The sequence below is a fragment of the Myotis davidii genome, unplaced genomic scaffold (genome assembly GCF_000327345.1).
Source record: "Myotis davidii unplaced genomic scaffold, ASM32734v1 scaffold130, whole genome shotgun sequence".
Lineage (NCBI taxonomy): Eukaryota > Metazoa > Chordata > Mammalia > Chiroptera > Vespertilionidae > Myotis > Myotis davidii.
Window position 1 is genome coordinate 6,289,148 of NW_006285040.1, and position 21,704 is coordinate 6,310,851.

At 41.2% G+C, this 21,704-nt stretch overlaps 1 protein-coding gene across 2 annotated transcripts in view; it reads left to right on the forward strand.

Annotated features, from left to right (window-relative positions):
• The window catches only part of EPB41L4A (erythrocyte membrane protein band 4.1 like 4A), a 210,253-nt gene that overhangs the window by 7,184 nt on the left and 181,365 nt on the right, over window positions 1-21,704 (forward strand). The gene's annotated exons all lie outside the window — the stretch shown is intronic.

Here is a 21,704-nt window from a genome sequence, read left to right on the forward strand (position 1 = left end):
TGTCAGAGGCGTCAGGCCTGGGCAAGGGGCCGATCCTGCGATTGGAGGGTGTTGGGGGTCAACGCCTGAGGGCTCCCAGTATGTGAGAGGGGGCAGGCTGGGCTGAGGGACACCCCCCCCACACACACACACCCAGTGCACGAATTTCATGCACCGGGCCCCTAGTACTTATATATTTGATATAAACCACATAAGTATAGAGTCAGAGACCTTATAACATAGGTTGAAGCAGGTAATCATACATCAGCATTTCATTAATGTAAGATTGGCTGGGGGTTTGTGATTGCTTAGTAAGTTACATGTGACTGGGATAGAGCTACCCTTCTGCTCCCCTGCATCTAGATTTCTAGGATTCAAGTATGATATTCATATTGTGGCTGTTTAAGATGACCTAGTATACAAATGCTTCCTCAAATATTTTTTTGTGTTTTTAAAAAAATGATTTAAAGTATTTTTTAGCTTACTGAGGTCTAATTGATAAAGGACATTGTAATATAAAGTGTCCAAGCTGATGATTTGATATATACATTGAGTGACCAGATTATTATGACCACCTGACGTTTGTAGGCAAATTAGCTATAATTTCGCGCTGACGTTGCTACAGGGCCAGATCATTATAAACGTCTGAATGGCACAACATACCTAAGTATCATTGCTGATCAAGTTCATCCTATCATGTTGATGGCGTGTCCCAAGGTAGATGGCTTCTTCCAACAAGACAATGTGCCATGCCACGGTGCTCGTATTGTGCAGGAGTGGTTTCAAGAACATGAGGGAGACTTTACCTTGCTTAGGTGGCTCCCACAATCAACAAATCTCAATCCAATTGAGCATTTGTGGGATGAAGTTAAAAGAGCCATCAGGTAGCTGGTTCCACAACCATCAAATCTCACAGAACTGGACAGTGCTATTCATCAGGCATGGTGTCAGATTCCTCACATCACCTTTCAACATCTCGTGGAGTCAATGCCAAGAAGAATCGCCACAGTATCAAAGGCAAAAGGTGGCCCAACGAAGTACTGATGGGGTGGTCATCATAATCTGGCCGGTCATAATAATCTGGTCACTCAGTGTATATACATTGTAAAAGGACCCCACCAAGTTAACACATCCATCACCTCACATATTTTTTTAATGTGTGTTTTTTTTAAAATTGATTTCAGAGAGAGGAAGGGAGAAGGAAATAAATAGAAACATTAATGATGAGAGAGAATCATTGATTGGCTGCCTCCTGCACGCCCCCTATTGGGATTGAGCCTGCAACCTGGGCATGTGCCCTGACCGGGAATTGAATCGTTACCTTTTGGTTCATGGGTCGATTCTCAACTGGGCTATTATCTTTTTTGTTGACATTATTGAGAACACCTAAGTTGTCAAATATAGTAACCATATTGTACATTAGCTCCTTAGACCTTAAGTGCCCCCTCAATTTTACAAGAAGTTTTTTTTTTGAAAGTGTTTAAAAATAATTTAGTGGGGAGAGCATTGTTACCTCCAGCAGCTAGCTAATGGCTGCCCTTCTCCAGGTATTTCTAATTTCCTTAACTGAAGATGGACCACACTTTTTGCAGCCCCATTAATATAATTATTCTTGAATTCTATAATGTTTAGCTTGAACTAACTTTGACTTAGACTTGAACTAATGCAGAGCATTTGTTGCTTTTGAACATTGGTGGTGTCTTAGCCTATTCGGGCTGCTATAACAAAATACCACAGACTGAGTGACTGGTAAACAAGATAAATTTATCTCTCATAGTTCTAGACTAGAGGCTGGAAATCTGAGATGAGGATGCCAGCATGGCCAGGTGAGGGCCCTTTTCTTGGTTGAAAGCTTCTTGTAGCCTCACATGGCAGAAGGGCGAGGGAGCTTTGCTGGGCTGGCCCTTTTTCATAGGGGCACGAATCCCAAAGACCCCACCTCCTAGTGGAGATTAAGTTTCCAACATATGAATTTGGGGGAGGGGGTGGACACGAACATTCAGAGTTAAATTTAAATTGCAGGTACAAAAGTCCAGACTCTCCATTAGACATGTGGACAGTGGTTTGCTATTTTTAATAAGACACTTATAAACAAGATAGGGAGCTCATGTTTTCTTCGATAGTTTGCATCAGATTGTATCTCAGAATAAGGCCAGACAGTTCTTTGTTGTGGTAGGCTGTTCGGTCCATTGTGAGATACTGAATAGTACTCGCAGCCTCTAGCCACGAGCTGCCAGTAATTCTTCTTGCCCAGATGTTGCCAAATGTCCCTGATGGGCAAAATCACCTTTGGTTGAGAACCACTGCCATAGAGACTAACAGCTTCCTTTATTCGTGTGTGTTTGGTGCTCAGCCTTTTGCACTGGATGCAGGCTAACTTTTGGTGGTCTTCCTTTTTTCTTTTTTGAGGGGTAGTCATGTACCTTATATATATGTCAGGGAAAATAATATATGTCAGTGTGTTTAACCTGCTTAATATTCTAATACTAGGAGCAATATAATAAGTGATTAAAAGCATGGGCTCTGGAATCAGACCAGCTAGGTTTAAATTTTCACCCCACTGATTACTTACTAGCCATGGGACTTTCAGGAAGATGTTTATCTTCTCTGAATCTCAGTCTCTCCAACTGTAAAATGATGCTTTCTTCATCCCTTCTTCTTCTTTTAGTGACTCATTTCTTCCACAGATAAAGTCCAAACTTCATGGTTTGTGTTAGCACCCTACCTGATATAGCCCTGCCTACCCAAATGACCTCTTTGTGCACATGTGGCACTGCCTGGTCTCCCAAACATATCAGACTCTCACATACCTTTATGTATGGGTTCCCACTGAGTGGGGTACCCTTTTGCCTTTCCCTAAGCACACACTCATCTGAACTCATCCTTTTGACACTTCAGTCATGTGTCCCATCTGCTAGAAAGCCTTCAACACAACCTGACCAGGCAGAGTTAAGCACTTGTCAGGGCTTCACACACATCCTGTTACTGCACATACCACACTGCAGGCATTATTTTTGAGCACATCTGTCTCCTCCAGCAGCCTGCAAGCCCCTACCTGGGATCTGCAGCAGCCAGAGCTGCCTGCCTCATGTAATAGAAGCTTCTTAGCTATCATTTGAATAGAGGAATGATTGGAGTGTTGCCGTTGGAAAAGACCATATTGAAAATCTTCTGGATAATGAGGATCATTACATTTTTACTAGAAAAGATCCCAGAATTAAGTGAATCTCACTGTGAAAAATCTGTTGCCAAGATACTCTAGTTTTTATATTGATAATGGGTAGAAAATGAGATGGTGCCGTGGATGGTGCATGTAGCACATTGAAATGCTGACGAGCAGCTGTTTCAGAAAACACGAGCCACAGCATTTTTGTATTGGAGAGGTAGCTACTGAGTTTTTCTTTTTGGTAAATATAACTTACCCCTTACAACTTGAGAGTCTTTTGGACGAAGGGCCTATTTCAAGAATGGAGAACAGATTCTCATGCTTTAGTTGCTTTTCTCCCTTGTCTCCTACTCTATGAACTGTCTGAGAAAGTGTCTGTTAGTTTTGCAGTGTGGGTTTACACAACCAGGGACCTTTGGTGTAATTTTTAATTTTGCTGTATCACCCATTTTATTCTTGAAGCTACACAAACCTCATTTGACACTGCTCTAAGGCTTAATGGAAAAGACAGTGTCAATAAATTAAATATTGTTTTTTTTATGACAAATGATAAGTTTTTCATTCCGATGCACAGTGTATTTTTCTGCAGGCCTACTTTAAACGTGGCAGGTCAGATATAAGATTTGCCATGGGCCCTCTAGCGTTTCTGAGAATGATTGCTTTGTCTCCAATATTTTAGCCACAAGTAAAGCCCATAAGTAAGACTCCTGGTCAGTCTGCTTTGGGTTGTAATGAGTATACCTGCTATTTGCTCTGCCTCATCAGATTTCTTCTAATGCTCCTATATTAAGATTAACCAGGTATCTGTTATTACTTGTTTAGGTATAGACTAGGTGTTCTTTAGATCAGGAGACACCAGTTTAGTTTGTGACTCAAAACGCCTGTAACTACATTTCAGAGAGTCTATATCATTCTCAAAAATGGGGATTGCATTCCTGTGCCCTCTCAGCCATGTGTGTATTTCCTGTTTTGTTTTGTTTTCTAAGTGGAACAGCCACTCTTCCTTAATGCTGCCCATTGTTAATAATCAATTTCTCTGTAACTGAGCACTCTTGCCAAGAAATTCCTAATAATCACTGAAGACATGAAAGGGCCTGGCAGGGCTTGCAAACGTGTGAGCAGTTTGTTTTCAAGGAGATTGACATGCCTAAGGGGAGGTAGAACAAGAGAGATGGTGGCAGGCTAGGAAAACCGAGAGGTGCTGAGGGCTAGCCCCCACGGACAGTAACCAAGAGGTCAGATGGCAGGGCTGGAATCAGCGAACCGAGACCGAAGAGGAAACCAAATGCAACAGGAGATTGTTGAGAAACCGCACGTACAGGAGAAAGCACAGTCGTAATGCCGAGAGTTCCTCACTTTGGGAGGATGGTGTCCCAGAAGTTGGTGAGAAAGGGCCTTGTGTAGAATACAGTTTTCCATATAGTGTGACACGAGAGAGGGTGAAGTAGGTTCCTGAGCTAGCCCACCGAGACCAGCTGAGTGTTTAAATCATTCAGGTCCCATCTTGCCCTTCATTTAGAGCTGTGTTTGAGAAGCAGATGGGAGCCTCTCTGCCTTAATTGTCACTTGTCAAAATTGGTTTTTCTCTACCATCCTCATTACTCCCACTTCAGCCCAGGCCCTCACACTTCACACCTAAACCAGCCTCCTAAGGGCGGGGGTGAGGAGGGGTGTGGGGGTGGTGCTGTGTGATCACTTTCAACCTCTCTTGTCCCGAACTCTGGCCCTGCATTTAAATCCTGGTCTGCCGCCCTAACCGGTTGGCTCAGTGGATAGAGCTTCGGTCTGCAGACTGAAGGGTCCCAGGTTCGATTCCGGCCAAGGGCATGTACCTTGGTTGCGGGCACATCCCCAGTAGGAGGTGTGCAGGAGGCAGCTGATCGATGTTTCTAACTCTCTATTCCTCTCCCTTTCTCTCTGTAATATATTTAAAAAAAATAAATCCTGGTCTGCCATGAAATCACTGGTCTTGTGATTAGTCAAATGACTCAAATGACTCTTCTTGGAACTAGCCTCCCTTTCTTCATTTACAAATTGAGGGGCATGATACCTGCCTCGTAGGATGATTTTAAGAATTTGAGAAAAGAATTTAGGCACATAGGATAAAGTTGCCCAATAAAAAGTAGCTATTATTACGTATGGCCTATTATTTGCTAACAAGTTCTTCCTAAATTCTAATTTGGGGTATCTGATCTCCCACCCCTGCCCAGAGAGAGGCTGGCTCTCTGAGGGGCATGGGTGGCTGTTAGAAGTGAGGGAGCATGGTGGTTTGATGTTCATAAAGACTAGTGACATGTACTCCCGTGTTTTTTTCTAAGTGTTTTATGGTATTTGCTCTCACATTTAGGTCTGTGACCCATTTGTCATTTGTTTCCATGTGGATAGCCGGTTGTCTCAGCTCATCTGTTGAAAGAACCATTTTCTCTCCATTGAATCGTCTTGACACCCTTATTAAAAACCAATTGACAATAAGTGTGAAGATTCATCTCTGGACTCTCAGTTTTACTCCATGCCTATCTTTATGCATCTTGTTTGTGTTGACTAGTTCCTTAGTACTGGATGTGTGTGTAATTCAGCAGAGAAAGCACTCCCAGTTAAAACAGATTTAACATTTAATATTTTGAGAAGCTTAAATATAGCAGGCTAATTTTTAAGTTGATAATTTTGTATGGCCTGGGAATGATGTTATAAATATTCAGATGGTCCTTGCCAGCAAACATTGTCTGTTTTACCCACAGTTCAATCCTTAAGAACCAGTGCCAGGCACATGGTGGTGCTCAGTGAATTTTAGATATGCTACTGCTATTGCTTTGGTAACTTGAAACCTTGAATATTTTGATTTCCAAAAACTTTTCTACATAAGCTCTGAGTGTTGCTAATTACATTGTGGAAAGGATTTGCCTTTGGTTCTTGCAGACTCTTTCTGTAAATTCCTTGGTGGAGGGCTGGAAAAAGTATATTTGTATATGTTTTATGAATAACAATTTTGATATTCATATCAAGCACAGGGGTGGGGAGCATCTGGCCCAAGGGCCGTAGGAGGCCCGTCAAATCATTTGGTCTGGCCCGGCCAAAGCACTAGGGGTGAGTTAATTAAATGTTTGACTAAACAGAGGCTAATTTTTTTGGTGTGTGATTTATTTATTTATTTTTTAGCAGGCTAATTTTTAAGTTGATAATTCTGTATGGCCTGAGAAGGATGTTATAAATATTCAAATGGTCCTTGGCAGAAAAAAGATTCCCCACCCCTGGTAGCATGTTAGAAACCTGTTACCTTGAAACATTGAGAAATTGCTGGAGATTTTTCCTGTACAGTGTTTTCCCCATAAGGAAAATAATTCAGTTCTAAACACATACACCCTCCCCACCCTTCGTGACTTTCTTTCAACCGTGAACTTCAGGATTCCTAGAAGGATTGCAGGGTAAAACCAACGTCACAACGACGGCTTTATGGAATTGGACTAACATTCCTAGGGCTGAGGGAAATTGTAGTAATTCTTAGTGGCACTGAAGCTGGCATAATATAAGTTTTACAGCTTTGTCTGGATTGTACATTCTAAACGCCTGTGGTCCTCAAACACCTGAAAACCCCACTAGATGTTCAGGGTATCAGCAGTACATTTTCCCTCTGTGAAGAAAATCGCAGTAGTGCCATAGCATGACAAAATCTTTCCCACAAACTAGTGTCTACTTGCCATTGCTTTTTCTTGCCAGCCACTTATTCTTTTGCCTGATCGTTCAGTTGTCTGATTCTCTGCACCAGACCCGTGTGTGGTCACATGCCCTTCGTTATTTCAGTCCCATGATGCTGCCTGAGAATGCAACAGACACAGGGGGAGAATGTGGAAGAGATGGCATAAATTACAACCAATTGGATTTCACAGAAATATAACAGAATATAACAGAAACTTCGACCTGGCATTGGAATCATCTAATTCTCCCGTTCTCCTGACGAGGGAACAGGGACCCAGTGAGCGGCAGTGATTGGCCAGAGCCCAGCACGTGAGACTAGAACCCCGGCTCTTGGTTTCCACCTGGTCATTTTCTCAGTGCTTACCCACCTTCAGTTTCTTTGCAGCATGCCAGGGAGGAAGGCTGAAAGCTGATGAGAGAGGGAGAGGTCAGAATTTGTTGAAAATCATTTAGGTTTACTGCTAATCCCATCTCCTCCCAGGCTTTCAACCTCTTCCGGTTCCCTCCCCACTGCTCCTCTTAAATCAAGTTTTTGTAGGCCTATGACCTGATCTGATTGTATTCTGCAGCCTTGGCATTTGGATTTGTGGAATTCTTTCTGGGTAGATTATATGAGAGAGATCCTTTCGTCTCAGGGACTCTTTTTATTTATTTATTTATTTATTTATTTATTTTTCCTCCAATTTAGAAAAGAGTTTGCCTATGTGGAACTTCTTTTCAGAACAATGTTTATTGCATTACATTTTAATTTTTTGGCTTTTTTGGGGAAAATGCGTGTTGATCTAAAAGGTCTAGAATTTATTTAGCTTTAGAGCCCATATCACTCAGTTTTTCCCTGGTCTTTATTTTGTAAGTCCATATCTGAATTCTTACAGCTCCATCCTAAATCTCTCTCCAGGAAAGAAAATTAAAAACTGATTAGTGATTCTTCTTATTGCTCTGGGGAGGGTGCGGAAAAAAAAAGCAGAAAAGTAAAATTGCTCTTTCCTTGAAAGGTTTCAGATGGGCCAATCATCAGGAGGCCAATAGATCTTTTCCCCTGATAATGATTATTTTGTGCTTCTGCTACTGTTTACATGGGCACTGGAGGATGTGCAAAATTTTCAGAATTCCTCAGAGAGCCAGACTCTTTTTCTTTCAGACGCACACTGTGTTTATATTATGTTCTAGGGCAATTATTTGATAATAAATAGGTTTTGAGTGTGAGGGTTTAATGGGTCTCTAGACCTGCGGTCGGCAAACTGCGGCTCGCCAGCCACATGCGGCTCTTTAGCCCCTTGAGTGTGGCTCTTCCTAAGCCTTACGAGTACCCTAATTAAGTTAATAACAATATACCTACCTATATAGTTTAAGTTTAAAAAATTTGGCTCTCAAAAGAAATTTCCATCGTTGTACTGTTGATATTTGGCTCTGTTGACTAATGAGTTTGCCTACCACTGCTCTAGACCAATGCTATGTATCTGTAATTGTAGGTATGTATTTGTGAACTCAGTTCTACAATAATTTATTCAGAGCTTATTGTGTACCCAGGAGCTTCCAGCTTTCTGGTGGGGATGATGAAAAAGAAGGAAGATTCTTGTTTGTAAGAAGTTTAATTTTTTTTGTCAAACATTTATTTATTTTTTTTAGAAGTTTAATTTTTAAGTGGAAAGGTTTAGTTATAAAACAACAGAGTACAATACAAGACAATTTATATCAAGTATTGGGTTGTATTGTGGAAATCCTAAGAGCTACAAAAATTCTGAAAAGAAATCCTATTTCTTATATGTCAAGGTGGGGTTAATTAGGAAACGTGTTTTAGGAAAACTGAATACAGGTTCTCAGTACCTTATCTGAAACCCCTGGGGCCAAGTGTGTTCTAAGATTCAAAATTTTTCAGATTCCATCAAGGTGATGTGGTATATATACCACTCATTACACAATATCTCTGGCCAGGACTGGGGTGGTACTTTCTAAAACAAGCACATTAATATTCATACAGCTTATCAACTATATATCCACAATAGGTGGGGATAAATAGAGACTCTTAACTAGCCTCACCATCCCCAGATGACCTGGGTATAGCTTAAGTGCAACCTCCTGAGAGATCCTGAACCAGAATCCTCCAGTTAAGCCGCTCCTGGATCTCAGACCCACAGGGATCTGGAGGTGAGTTTGTTCCTTTAAGTTGCTAAGTTTGGATATAACCTGCCACATAGCAATAGATAACTAATACTGGGACAAAAGCTGTTATAAACTAGCACAAGGCTACTTAGAGTCTCTATTTATCCCCACTTACTGTGGATATACAGCTGATGAGCTGCATGAATATTAATGTGCTTGTTTTAGAAAGTACCACTCCAGTCCTGGCCAGAGATGATGTGTAATGAATGCTATATATGCCACATTACCTTGTTGGAATCTGCTTAAAAACAATTTTTTTTTTAATGTCAACCTTCATTTACAGCTCTTCAAAAATTTGGAGGTCATAGCTGAAAATAAATCCCTTTTCATTTCTGGTGGTATGGTAGTCAGCTTGCCTGTTCAAACATAAAAAGCTAAGTTCAATTTAGATAATCTTGGTCACTTGAAGATATATTTTTTAAAAAGGAAGCTTAGATTTGGGGAACTGGGAGAATTTACTCATTAAAATTCCTTGTAGAATAAATTATGAGTAAAAACATGAAGATTTGCAGTTTTTCTGTTAATTTTAGTGATGAAGACACTGAGTTTATTATGATGTAGTCTTTGTAAGAATCAGAAGAGCCTTTTTTTGAGTCTCAAGAGATCTTTAATAAATCATTATTTCCTAGCCTCTTTGTCCCACAAACCCTGAAGAACTTTCCCTTAGACTGCCTTGAAGCCATTCCCTGCACCCGGGAGAGCAGGCTGTGACGGTGTCATGGAAACATCAGTATTGACACAGGCATGATGGGGACTCCCAAAGAGTAAGGCTGTAAAGGAAACCAGAGCCCAGGCTGACAGCACATCAGGTTCCGCAGGTCACACATTTCCTTTGTGAATGATGGTGAAGAAACTTGGGCTTCTTGTATGTTTTCAGGTTAAAAATCCTTGAGTTTTCCTCCTACTTGAAAATGCTACACTGTGTGTGTGTGTGTGTGTGTGTGTGTGTGTGTGTGTGTGTGTGTGTGTGTGTGGCGTCCGTGTGCGCCAAAGTGACCTAACATTTAAATGTCATTTTAACATTCGGGTCAGTTGTGTGGTCAGTTGTGTTTCAGAGTAAATACTATATGACTGACTGCTCTCTAGGAAACCATTATCTCCCCCTTTAAAAGCTGTTTTTAAAAGATGAGGACTATTTTTGTCCTGAAACAACATTTTCTTAACGTGTTAAAATAGGGGCAACTGAGAACAGGTGTGTATATTTAACAAGATGTACTGGTACCTTCCTTTACTTAAGACATTATTTTATTGAAAAGTTTCATTGTAAATTGATTTGTGGTTTTTAGTGCTTTCCATCTAGTGTCATTGAAAAGTTGAAAACAATCCCGGATGTTTCCCCCCCAGGGGGAGGGAGAGTGGTGATTTTTTGTGCTAAATCACTTACAGTTTGCTGGGTCTTCCCTGTGCTTTTTCACTAGCTGCCGTCACTGCTGCATTGACCAAAGGCATATTCCCAACAAAGGCCGCTGCGGTTTTCAGCACAAAGCAGAAGACAGGCACGCCTCTGTTTTGGTTTTACCAGTGTGTTTTCGCCTTTGTTCTCAAATGGTTAGATAATCCTGTGCTTTCTGCTTGAGGTTAGGGCGTCGAAGTGACAAAAAATGCACCATTTCTTCCCACGTTTAATAAATTCTGCTGCTCTGAGTGGAATCCATGGCTTATTAGACATGCCAAGCTGTTAGTTTTCTAAGCATGTTCAACCAAAAATGATGAGCAAAAATGGCTTAAATCGACTGGGGTATTTTGAGTCTCACTGGGTACATTTGTCAAAGAGTTTGGCTCTCATTTGGCTAATCTTTTCTCCAAGGAAGAAGATTCATTAACACTGCTTGGTTCTTGTTTTAGATTTTGTTAGATTCTTGTTGCAGGCTGAGAAAGGAGTAGAGTCAGTAAGAACCCAAATATGTAGAAACACCTGTAATTCTTATACTCATAGATTTTATTCTTCCCCATAAATGACAACTTTTGGGGTGAGAATAAAGCACATGCAATCGTCATGTATATTTGCTATTTCTTGGTTCTGGTGGTGTCAGTGTATGCAGGAGTAACATCAACAAATTCTTCAAAATTAACCAGACAACCTTGACTGAGAAATAGTTTCCTCCTACCTAGGAACTTGGAGTTGTTAACCGAGGAAAGAATTCTGCACATCTGGGTAGTGAACATGTTAAGTGTTTGATACAGGCGTTTGAACGTTAGGATGAATAGCTGAGCTGCCTTTTAGCTCTGGAAGTCTCATGGGTTGTATCTACAGTGGCTGTGGTGACAGGTGCTAGTTGTCAAACCTCGAGATTGTGTTTATGGTTTATCTAGTCTGGAGCCACAATCAGCGTTTCATTCCTCAGGCTTCACAGGATACTGTGGCTTTTTCAGTCCCCCCTCATAGAGTAGACAGCGTCAGAAAAAGCAATTGCATTTTCTCTTTTCAACTACTTGAGCAATTGATTTGGTATGGAAGGAAGCTGATCTTTCTCAGATTCAGGAGCACTTTGATTTTTTAATTACTCCAATTATTTTATTTTATTTTCTTCTTTAAAGCTACTTCATGGAGTAAGACCATATGTAATTAAACGGTTGGCCATAATAAAATGTAAGCCAGTCAATTCCATGGAAGTTTTAACAGTGCTTACTATTCACCCAGATGGTTTATATCTCATGTCATGTCTGACACCGAGTGATGTTCAGTAAATGTTAATACCTTTTCTTCCCACTGTAGTCAGCCTGTTATGGGGAATACAAAATGAACATAAATGAACTTATAGAACAGTTAAGTCTAGAGTAGGACTGGAAGTGTGATATTGAAGTGTGAGAGGTGAGGATCTCATGGAGAAGAGTGTTTTGAATTTGACTTTGAAGATTAATTGGACTTGCCTGACCATGTTGGTTGAGTGGTTGAGTGTTGACCTATGAACCAGGAGGTCACGGTTTGATTCCCAGTCAGGGCACTTGCCCATGTTGTGGGCTTGATCCTCAGTGTGGGGTGTGCAGGAGGCAGCCAATCAATGATTCTCTTTCATCATTGATGTTTCTATTTCTCTTTCCCCCTCCATTTCTCTCTCAAATCAATAAAAATATATTTAAAAAAAAGAATAAGTGGACTTGAGATATCCAGAAAGTGAGGAGGTTGCCCAGTGGAAATCCTGGGACGGTGAGAAACTGGTTAAACCTGGAGACCGAGGGGAAAATCACATTGCATCCAGTTGGTGTTATTCCATAAGGGAAGGACTTGACAACCATGAAGAGGAGTTAAGGCCTGGTGTGTGGTAAGTCTAAGCAGGAGAGAGGCCCGGTGGCATTTTATTAAGGTAACTGGCAGTTAGCACTGTAGATTGGATTAGAGTGAGGGGAGCCTGGAATCTGCCATTAGTGGTCAGGTGAGGAGAGCTGGGCTTCAACTGTGGAGTTGAAGGGAAAAGCAGATAGGAAGGGCATTTGAGACAGTCATTCATTCATTAAACAAATAGATTTTGAGAGCCTTCCAGGTGTTAGGCCCTGGGCCCTGCATGCAGTGGTGAGGCCAACTGACACAGTCCTACTACTAATTCTAGCATTGTTGAAAGCATCAAATCAGATAATATATACAAGTGCCTATTCTACAGTTTCAATTTTACAAAGTCCATTTGTTTTTAAAAGTGCTTTAAAAATGCCAATACAAATCTATCCTAATATAGGGAAATAAGAATTTTGACCAAAATCAATTTCTTATATTAGAAACTATTAGAGCTTTGCCTTTTAAATTACTTTAGTTTTCCTCCACTCTGCTCTGATCCTCCTGTTAAGCCTCAGACAGTTGTGTCTTAGTTCTCTCCAGGGATAGGAAGTTACTTTAGCATACGTTCACAGCTCATTAAATTAATTTAAGAACCAACTGCTTCAGAGGCCCACAAACCAATAATTTACTCTTAAGTGTATGTTTACATCTGAGAACAGTAGCAGGGAGCTAAAAGGAGAGGATCCCCATGGCTCTCCAGGCCCTTCACCAGCAGGGTTTCACCATCCTGCTCTATTTTCCTGGGTCCAACCAAGATGTCCTGTGGAATATTGACTCCGGCTGTTTCATATACAGTGTCATTTACAGATAGTGCATATTGGACAATGTGGAAACTTTCTAAATCTGCACTTTGGAGGACTTTGCGATAAATATTATTTTGCAACTCAAAGGAAAACTTGAAAATTATTTAACATAGTTTAAAAAAATATTGCCACTCGGTAAGCAACTTTATGAAGAGTCCATTCCAGCCAGTCTGACACTTGTTTTATAGTGGCGGTTCTTTACCTTGGAGATATTTAACGTGGTAAGAAGGCTTTGGAGCCCTGCTGGAAGCTGGGGTGTCCTGTTGGGATGGTCATCTGCATGGTTTCAGGGAGGGCACCTGTGCTGGATATGTCAGCATCAGGCACCAGGGGTTCATGCAGCTGCTTTAATCCCCGATTGAAGCTGGAGCAGCCAAATTAGCAGCCGTGACAGTCTCCTAGGGAGACTGAGCAGAGTTATCAGGCAGTTTGAGTGGCGAGGCCATTGAGGGTCTTAGATTCAGAGCTTTACCCTGAGCAGTGCAGGACCTTAAGGGCACATGCTGATGGAGCCTAAGGGCGGGCAGCCTCAGGTCTTCCTCCCAAGACTTCTGTCCTCCCGGTGTCTGGATGGCTGCATCTTTGCAGAATCTTGGTGCTTTTAGGCTGTCATTATCCTGGTGGGAAGGGAGCTGTCCCCTCCGGGCTTTTGGCTTTTGTATCAACTGTGTGGCCCATTATCTTTGGGGCTATCCTGGTGGACACACACACTCAAGATATCCAGATGGCAGTTTGCACTTTTCCCACATGTTCTTCTTTTCATAGTTCTTTAAAAAATATTTTTAAATTGATTTTTAGAGAGAGATAAAGGGAGAGAGGGAGAGAGAGAGAAACATTGACTGGAGAGTGAAACATTGTTCGCTGCCTCCTTCATGTCACCCACTAGGGACCGAACCTGAAACCCGGGCATGTGTCCTGACTGGAAATAAAATTCACCACCCTTTGGTGCATGGGATGACATCCAACCACCGGAGCCACATCAGCCAGGGCTTTTCATAGTATTTTTAGCTAAAGCAGGGACCCACTGGAAGGCTCTGTCAATGGGGGGTCAGTGTCAAGTGAGGTAGCAGAAGGGAACGGATTGACTACGATCTTGGTTTTCCCTTAACTTCAATTGCTTTTGCTTTCTTGCAGGAGAGTCACTTGCTGTTCCCATCGAGCCTCTCCAGCTACTGTCTTCCACTCTCATGTCTATAGTATCTTTCTTTACTATCCAGTCAAGTAACTGGAAACTATAACCTTAATTTTGAGATGTGTGTATATGTATGATCTTAAATATAGGATGGAAAAGAAAGTTGATATCAGATTCATTTTATAACTTTATTTCTACAGTATGTTTTGAAGTTAGTGCTCAGTCCAATCTCTTACATCTCTTGCAGATCAGAGCCTGACAGATTGTTAAAAGTAGCAATCATTTATTGGATTAATACAACCTGGAAAATTCAATTACCCAGAAAACCCCATTCCCTGAGCATAATTTTAAATCAATATTGGGACATATAGATGAACTCAGAAATCTCTGTCTTCCTTAAAATAATTACTGTAGATGTGGAAGCCTTTTAAAATCTATCAAAATCAACATTATTAATTTTTAAGCTAATAACATTTATTACTGAGGGTTTGATATCCCATTGGAAATAATTTAGGATCAGAAAGGAGTAATTTGCTGTAATGACATTTTATGTGAGATCTGAGCAATTTTATGGGCTGGGTTTATGAGACCAGTACTAAAGAGGCTGTTTATTCACTGTACATTTCTAGGATTTAAAATATGCCCCTTAGTGGGTGAAAGTGCCTTTGTCAGATCTTAGTGCAAACAGATGTGGGTATTAAAGACATGACCATCAGGTTGAGAAAATGCAAGGCATTGCTCCATTTCATTATGCTTAAAAACTTTTTTTATTTATTTCAGAGAGGAAGGAAGAGGGAGAGATAGAAACATCAATGGTGACAGAGACCCCCTGCACGCCCCCTACTGGGGATCGAGCCCACAACCTGGGCATGTGCCCTGACTTGGAGTTGAACCGTGACCTTCTGATTCATAGGTCATTGCTCAACCACTGAGACACACTGGCTGGGTCAGAGACAGTAAAGCTTAGAGGGAAAGAAATATGGTCCTAGTTACAAAGAAATCAGTACATTTTGCCCATATTATTTTCACAAATTCTACCAATTTGAACATTTACCAGAAGCTTGTGAGATTGGAACCTCATATCTCTGAGTGATATATACTTGAAGATTTGAGAAATGCAAATCACTTACAATTTTTATTGGTGATGTTGGATATTACCCATTTCTGTTTCCATCTTTTGAGATTTGTTTTTATGTGTCATTTAGTATATTGGGGTCTCTCTTAAGATCTTCTGGATTTGGGGCTGCCACCCCTCTCTCAGTTAGACTATAATTTAAGTCCTTTAATATCAATGAGGAGATAATTTCAGTGAATGAAAAGACAGAGACTGGTCAGTGGGATTTTTAATTGACTGTGTTTGGCTTTAGGTAATGTGGTTTATTTTTCTCTCAGAACAACAAGTCTGGAGGTTGGCAGATCACGGTTGTTTCAGGGGTCAGCAGCATAGGGTTCTGGATTGGCTTTCCTATGAGTTTCATGTTTTTTGTGTGTGTTTTTTTGTCATAGTTGCCTGGGGGTGGATAAAAGCTTGTTACCAACTCGGATTCTGTACTCTCTCTCTCATGGATTTCTGTATTCCCAGACTTAATAATACCCTTTATTAGACGTTTCCCAAATTAGCCAAGTTGAGTTCACTCTATGTTTCTTCCTGAGGTCCTGACTGATACTGGTTATGTCTCTTTTTTATATTTTGTCTTTTTATATATGTCTTTTTATTGATTTTGGAGAGGAAGGGAGAGAGAGGGAGAGGTTGAAACATCAATGATGAGAGAGAATCATTGATTGGCTCCCTTGTGCACCCCCCAAAACTGGGGATCCAGCCCGCAACCTGGCCATGTGCCCCGACTGGAATCGAACCTGGGACTTTCCAGTCCGTAGGCTGACACTCTATCCAGTGAGCCAGACCAGCTAGGGCTGGTTATGTCTCTTTTTATTAGAGAGGAGTGTTTTTCTCAGAAGCACCACAGGCTTTCTTTCCTGAAGGTCCCATTGGCCAGGACAGGTCATACGCTCAAGCTGTAGGGTGTGTAGGGAGTACCTGTCAGGGTTTAGAGAAAGGTGGCCTCTGCCGATAAGGGCTTCACCAGCTCTTTATAAAAGGTAAAGCTGAAACCATATTTAAGAATCATATGTGCTATTTCAGCCCCTTCCTAAAGGTGGGAAGCCTCGATGGGTCATGCAATGATCAAGACTGACCATAGAGGAAATTTCAGATACTGCCCTAGCAAATGGATGGGGCAGCTCTTTGTATTATTTTCCCCCAGCATATATTGAGGGTTAAATAAAAGTTTAGCCCATGCTGAAATGTCTCCAAACCCCCAGTATGACTTTTCTTTTGCCCTAAAAAAAAAAATTAAGGTATTTCAATCAGAGTTTCCACAGGTTAATCGTTTTTCTTAGTTTGAATATGCAGATGGCAAAACTGTCTTTCAGGAAAAAGAACATACCTTCTACTCCCACCTGCCACCTGTATTTGGCTGTTGCAGAAATTTGGCCATGGCTGAAGGTTCTCAAGCTCTCAGTGAAAATTTTACTGACAGTTCATTTCAGAACAAAGTCATCTTTTTAGCTTATTTTTTTTATAGTAAAGTTGGCTTTGGCCTACTATGTTATTAGCAAACATATATTTACTTTTTGCCTTTAAATGTTTTTATTGAAACATAATTGACTTAACAGTATATTCGTTTCAGGCATGCAGCATAATGACTCAATATATGTACATATTGTGAAATGGTCACCATAGTAGGTCTAGTTCAGTGGTTGCCAACTGGTGGTCTGTGGATCACTGGTGGTCCATGAGGTCTAAAAGGTTGGTGACTGCTGGCTATGCCCAGTAGTGCCTTTGTGAACATTTTTTGAATCATTTTTTATTTTATTTTAAAAAAATCTTTACTGTTGAGATTATTACAGATGTCCCTCTTTTTTCCCCCCATTCTCCCATCCACCTGATTCCTGCCCTGCCCCAAGCCTTTGCCACCCTATTGTCTGTGTCCATAGGTAATGCATATATGCATATAAGATCTTTGTTTAATCTCTTCCCACTCCCTCCCCTTTCCCTCTGAGAATTGTCAGTCTGTTCCATTTTCATGCTTCTGATTCTATTTTACTCACCAGGGAGGTGCAAAGTGAGCCACTGCCTGGCGCCACCCAGCAGGAGCCACAGAGAGATCTGCAGATTCCTCCTCTTTGTATCGGGTTTGGAAGTGCCTGGATGAGGCCCTGCTATGAACAAACAAGGCAGGCTGGTGCTAGTGCCAGATCTTGGGCCTTTTATTGATAGGTTTGGGACCCAGCAGCAGCTTGTTTGAGAGATTCAGTCTGAACAAGGACAAGCAAATCATATGCAAAAGCTGCTGCTCACAGCTTGGGTGAGGTTGTAAATTGGATGAGGCAGGGTCTTAGGAAATCACCAGGATAGAGCAAACAGAAATGGCTGCTAGTCAGCCCTGCTACCTGGGAGGTCCCAGCATAGGACAATGATGTTTGTGAGCACCTCTGTCTGGGAGAAAACCACCCCCGAGTTCCCTGTTAGACAATCCAGTTCCTTCTCGTATGTCTCTGTAATCCCCAGAGCCTTGCCCTGTGCTGGAGCTCAGAGAAAGTGGGAGCTTGTAAGTTCAGTTCATGAGCCGGCCTTTTAAGAGGAACAGCTGGGTCTCCAGCAGCCTCTGTGTCACTGAGCCCCAATCCGCACTGGTTTTTACAGCCAGTAGTTCTTACTGCCTGTAGGTTTTTTTTTCCCCAGCTCTGGGACTCTGGACTGGGGGTCTGGTGTGGGTCTGGGATCCCTTGCTCTGCAGAGTGGCTTCTGCAGAGACTATCTCTCTCCTGATTAAAAAAAAAAAGTGGGACAGGTGAGTGCGAACCAGCCTGTTCCCCGCCTTTGCAACTCTACCAGTCTCAGTGTGCTTTCTTCTTTACCTCTCTAGTTGTAGAACTTCCACTCAGCCAGCTTTCCAGCGGTTCTGGATAATGATTGTTCTGTATTTTAGTTGAAATTTGATGTGGTTATGGGAGGTGGCGAGTAGAGATGTTTACCTATGCAGCCATCTTCCCCTTGTCTTATTTTTTGAATCTTGAAACACATCTGGCCCCATGAGTTTGTGAAAGCTTGTTTGCATATACTGGCTCTCTATAAGAAAGAGTATCCGAATTATCTGGGGGAAGTTTTCAAAACATCAGTGTCCTCTGGGTGAATGAGGTCTGTGTTTCTCTCTCCTTTCTCTTTGGTTGAGTTGTGTGTGCAGGAATCTGTGTCTGTGTGTAGCGGGGAGGTGTCTCTGACCAGTTTTAATACCGAGGTTGTGCCAGCATCAGAAAATTTATTTGGAGACACTTCAGTCTTTTTCTGTGCTTTATAATAGATTATGTAACCACAGACTTACTGTACTTCGAAAGTTGGAAAGGATATATGTGAAACTATCTAAAAATAGAGTCTTTTTGTTTGCTTGTTTTTTCTATTTTTGATATTATTTGGTGGTAATTTTCTTGAATATGCCAGTTATTTCTGTAAGTTCCCACATTTTTATCCCTCAGTCAAAGAATTTTCAAGTAGTGCTTTGTGGATGAGAAATATTAAACATCTATGGTCGATTCCTATCTATCTTTATAATTATTTTAACATTATTTTATAGAATGTCATCAATAAAGTTATAACAACTAAGCAATATTTTGTTAATGAGAAACATTATTTTAATAGAATTGTAATTTTGTTGAATAAGTAGGGAGAGAGGAGGCATTATATATGATTTGATATAGATACTTTTGTACAATTTCCTTACTGGTCCTTAGTTGTTTTCAGTCACTTCTTAGTGTAACTGTTTTTTTTTTTCTTCTCAGGATTTGGTAGCATAGATTCATGTTGAGACCCTCTTAGCTCCTTCTGTCTGGTCCGTGGCTCCTGCATTTTACTCTGAGACTAGGGCTATGTTCTCTACTAGGGAGGACACTTTTGATTATATAGTAATTCTCCTTCAGGTCACAATGATCACTATGCTCAGAAGAGCAGATTCAATTTTGACTCTAAATTTTGTGCTCCTACCTAAGCTCATAAAATAGAGGAATTGCATGGCTTTTATTTTTCTTAATAGGCTCTTCTTAAATTCAATGAGGTCAGTGCTTTGAGCAAAAGGCAGCTCCAATTGCCTTTCTTAGGTCTAATCGAAGTACAGTGACTAATCATACTTCGGCAAAAGTGATTGGTTCTAGATTTGGACAGGTTCCATTAAGCAGTTATCTTGATGACTCTCATCTTTAAATGAATGCTTTGTGCCTTTGGGTGAGCCTGAGATCATTACCTCTCTCAAGTTAGTATGGGAAGTGCTGCCTATAGCTTTTAAGAATGGCTGGGTTTCATCTAAGAGTAGATGGTCTTCCTGTGCAGTTTGCTGCTGTTTAGACCTTGTCCTCCCGTTACAGGTGAGAAAGTAGGAATGATTAGGCATGTGAACATTTCCATGTTTCTCTTATTCTCAGTGACGGACAGATTCCCAGTATGGTTGAGTGTGTTGTCCTTGCCCCAGCTCCTGCTTCACTCCTCTTCGGGCATTTCTGCAGCCTCCAGTCTGGACTTTGTCTTCCTCACTTTTATTTCATCAAAACTTGTCCTTACAAAAGATGATTTTAGACCTTCATTCTTTTTTCAAACTTCATTTGTGGGATATAAGGATTGTTTTGTAATGGAGGAATTCTACATGTTCAGAATATGTGGAGAAAATATTTTGGCACTGCTGTTTAATAGCTTTATTTCATGCAAGGAAGTGCTCAAACTTCTCATTATTAATTTTAAGAATAAAATTCCAAGTGTGTGAGGGGAGATTGTATGTTGCTTTGCCTCACTTAATGCCCACTGAAAACCGGTGGGCTGCTTGGGCTCCCCAGTTGTCTGTCCCTCCAAGACAATGTCAGCAGAGCCGATGGGGAAGCACTGATTCGGTGCTAGCCCAGGGGTTCGTGCACACACACCTGTACACGCCTGTGCACCTGTATGTTCCTGCACACACCCAATCCACAGAAGATTGAGTCGGATTTGCAGGGAGCACATCATGATAGAATGATTTCCAAATTGATTCACTGATGCAAAAATATAGTATTGGTCAAAATCAGACTTTAAAAAAACTCCACAAACCTTTAGGAAGGTCCACCATGGAAGCTGTTCTACCAGCCGTTAAACATAGCCCAAGTTTCCTCTTGATTTGGAACAGTTACTGGCCGTTCAGTTAAGCATTGGACAACAAAGGAGGCTTGTGTTTAGAGGCTTTATGTTGGACGAAAAGAACACACTTGAATACGAGGCTCAGGTTCAGTGTATTGAAGCCCACCGAAGAGAAGCACCCAGGACCTGAGGCTGAGGGAATGGGAATGTCCTGTGGAATTTTTCTCTCTCTCTCTCATTCGTCTAGTTCAGTTTGCATAAGTTAAGTGCTGTATGCTCTTTGACCCAGACAACCTGGCACGCTTAGGAGTGACCACAGTTTTGTACAAATCAATTTCTACAATCCTGAGAGGAAACTGACATAATTTTTACCAAGATGTGATGCCGAAGGTCACGTGGCTTGACAAATGAATGTTGTAAAGTATCAGAATGAAGTTTCCCTCTCTGGAGAGCTTTCAATTCAGGATAGGTTTTCACCTTTCCATATTGAAATGAATTTCATAATGAGTTACAGGGATTCTTATGTCTGGGGACGTTTTAAGGACTGTACTTGTTGACAGAAAGTGAAGATTGCAATTTTTTTTTCCTTTTGTTTTTGGACTTGGTAATTGTAGATTCAGAATTTTCCAAGAGTGAATTGAGTTCCAGCAAATGTTTTCTTGTCCTAAAATACACTGTAATGTCCTATTTTGTCCTCCCGAAACCCTGAAAATTGGATTTGTTGTAATATGAAAAATGAGTTAGCTGTAGTGATCCTCCCCGCCCCGCCTCCCCCTCCGTTCATATGAGGATATTAGTCTGAAAGACAGCACTGGAATGGTTGTGGTATTAGGCAGAGGGACATTTAAACACCTTAGCATCTTTCTCTGAAGAGGTGGAAGAGAACAAAGCAAAGCAAATAACAGCGTAGAAAGTGGTCACTCTAGTCTAGGCTGTGGCATGTCATAGGCGTGATAGCTCATATTATATTGAGTGTCACCAGGGAAATAATTGGTCTTGGCAAGGCTGCAGGGTGCCTCTTCTTCATTGAATAAAATTAGTTAGGTTGCCGTGACTCATGAATCATGGATGAAATGCTAGAGCTAAAAATGGCCAGTAAATAAAGATCTGGGACACACGTAAAGGTCACGTCCACGCACTTGCTGTTTCCTTAGTGCTTCGGTCAGGGGTCATGTTCATTGAGCCAGTAGCCTTTTTTGTTTTAACTGAACTTTTTATTTTGAGGTAATTCATATGCAGTTTTAAGCAATAATAGAGAGAGATCCCATGCCCCTATAACTGTTTTTCCTCAAAGGTAACTTCTTGCAAAATGTTAATACAGTATCACAACAGGATATTGACCT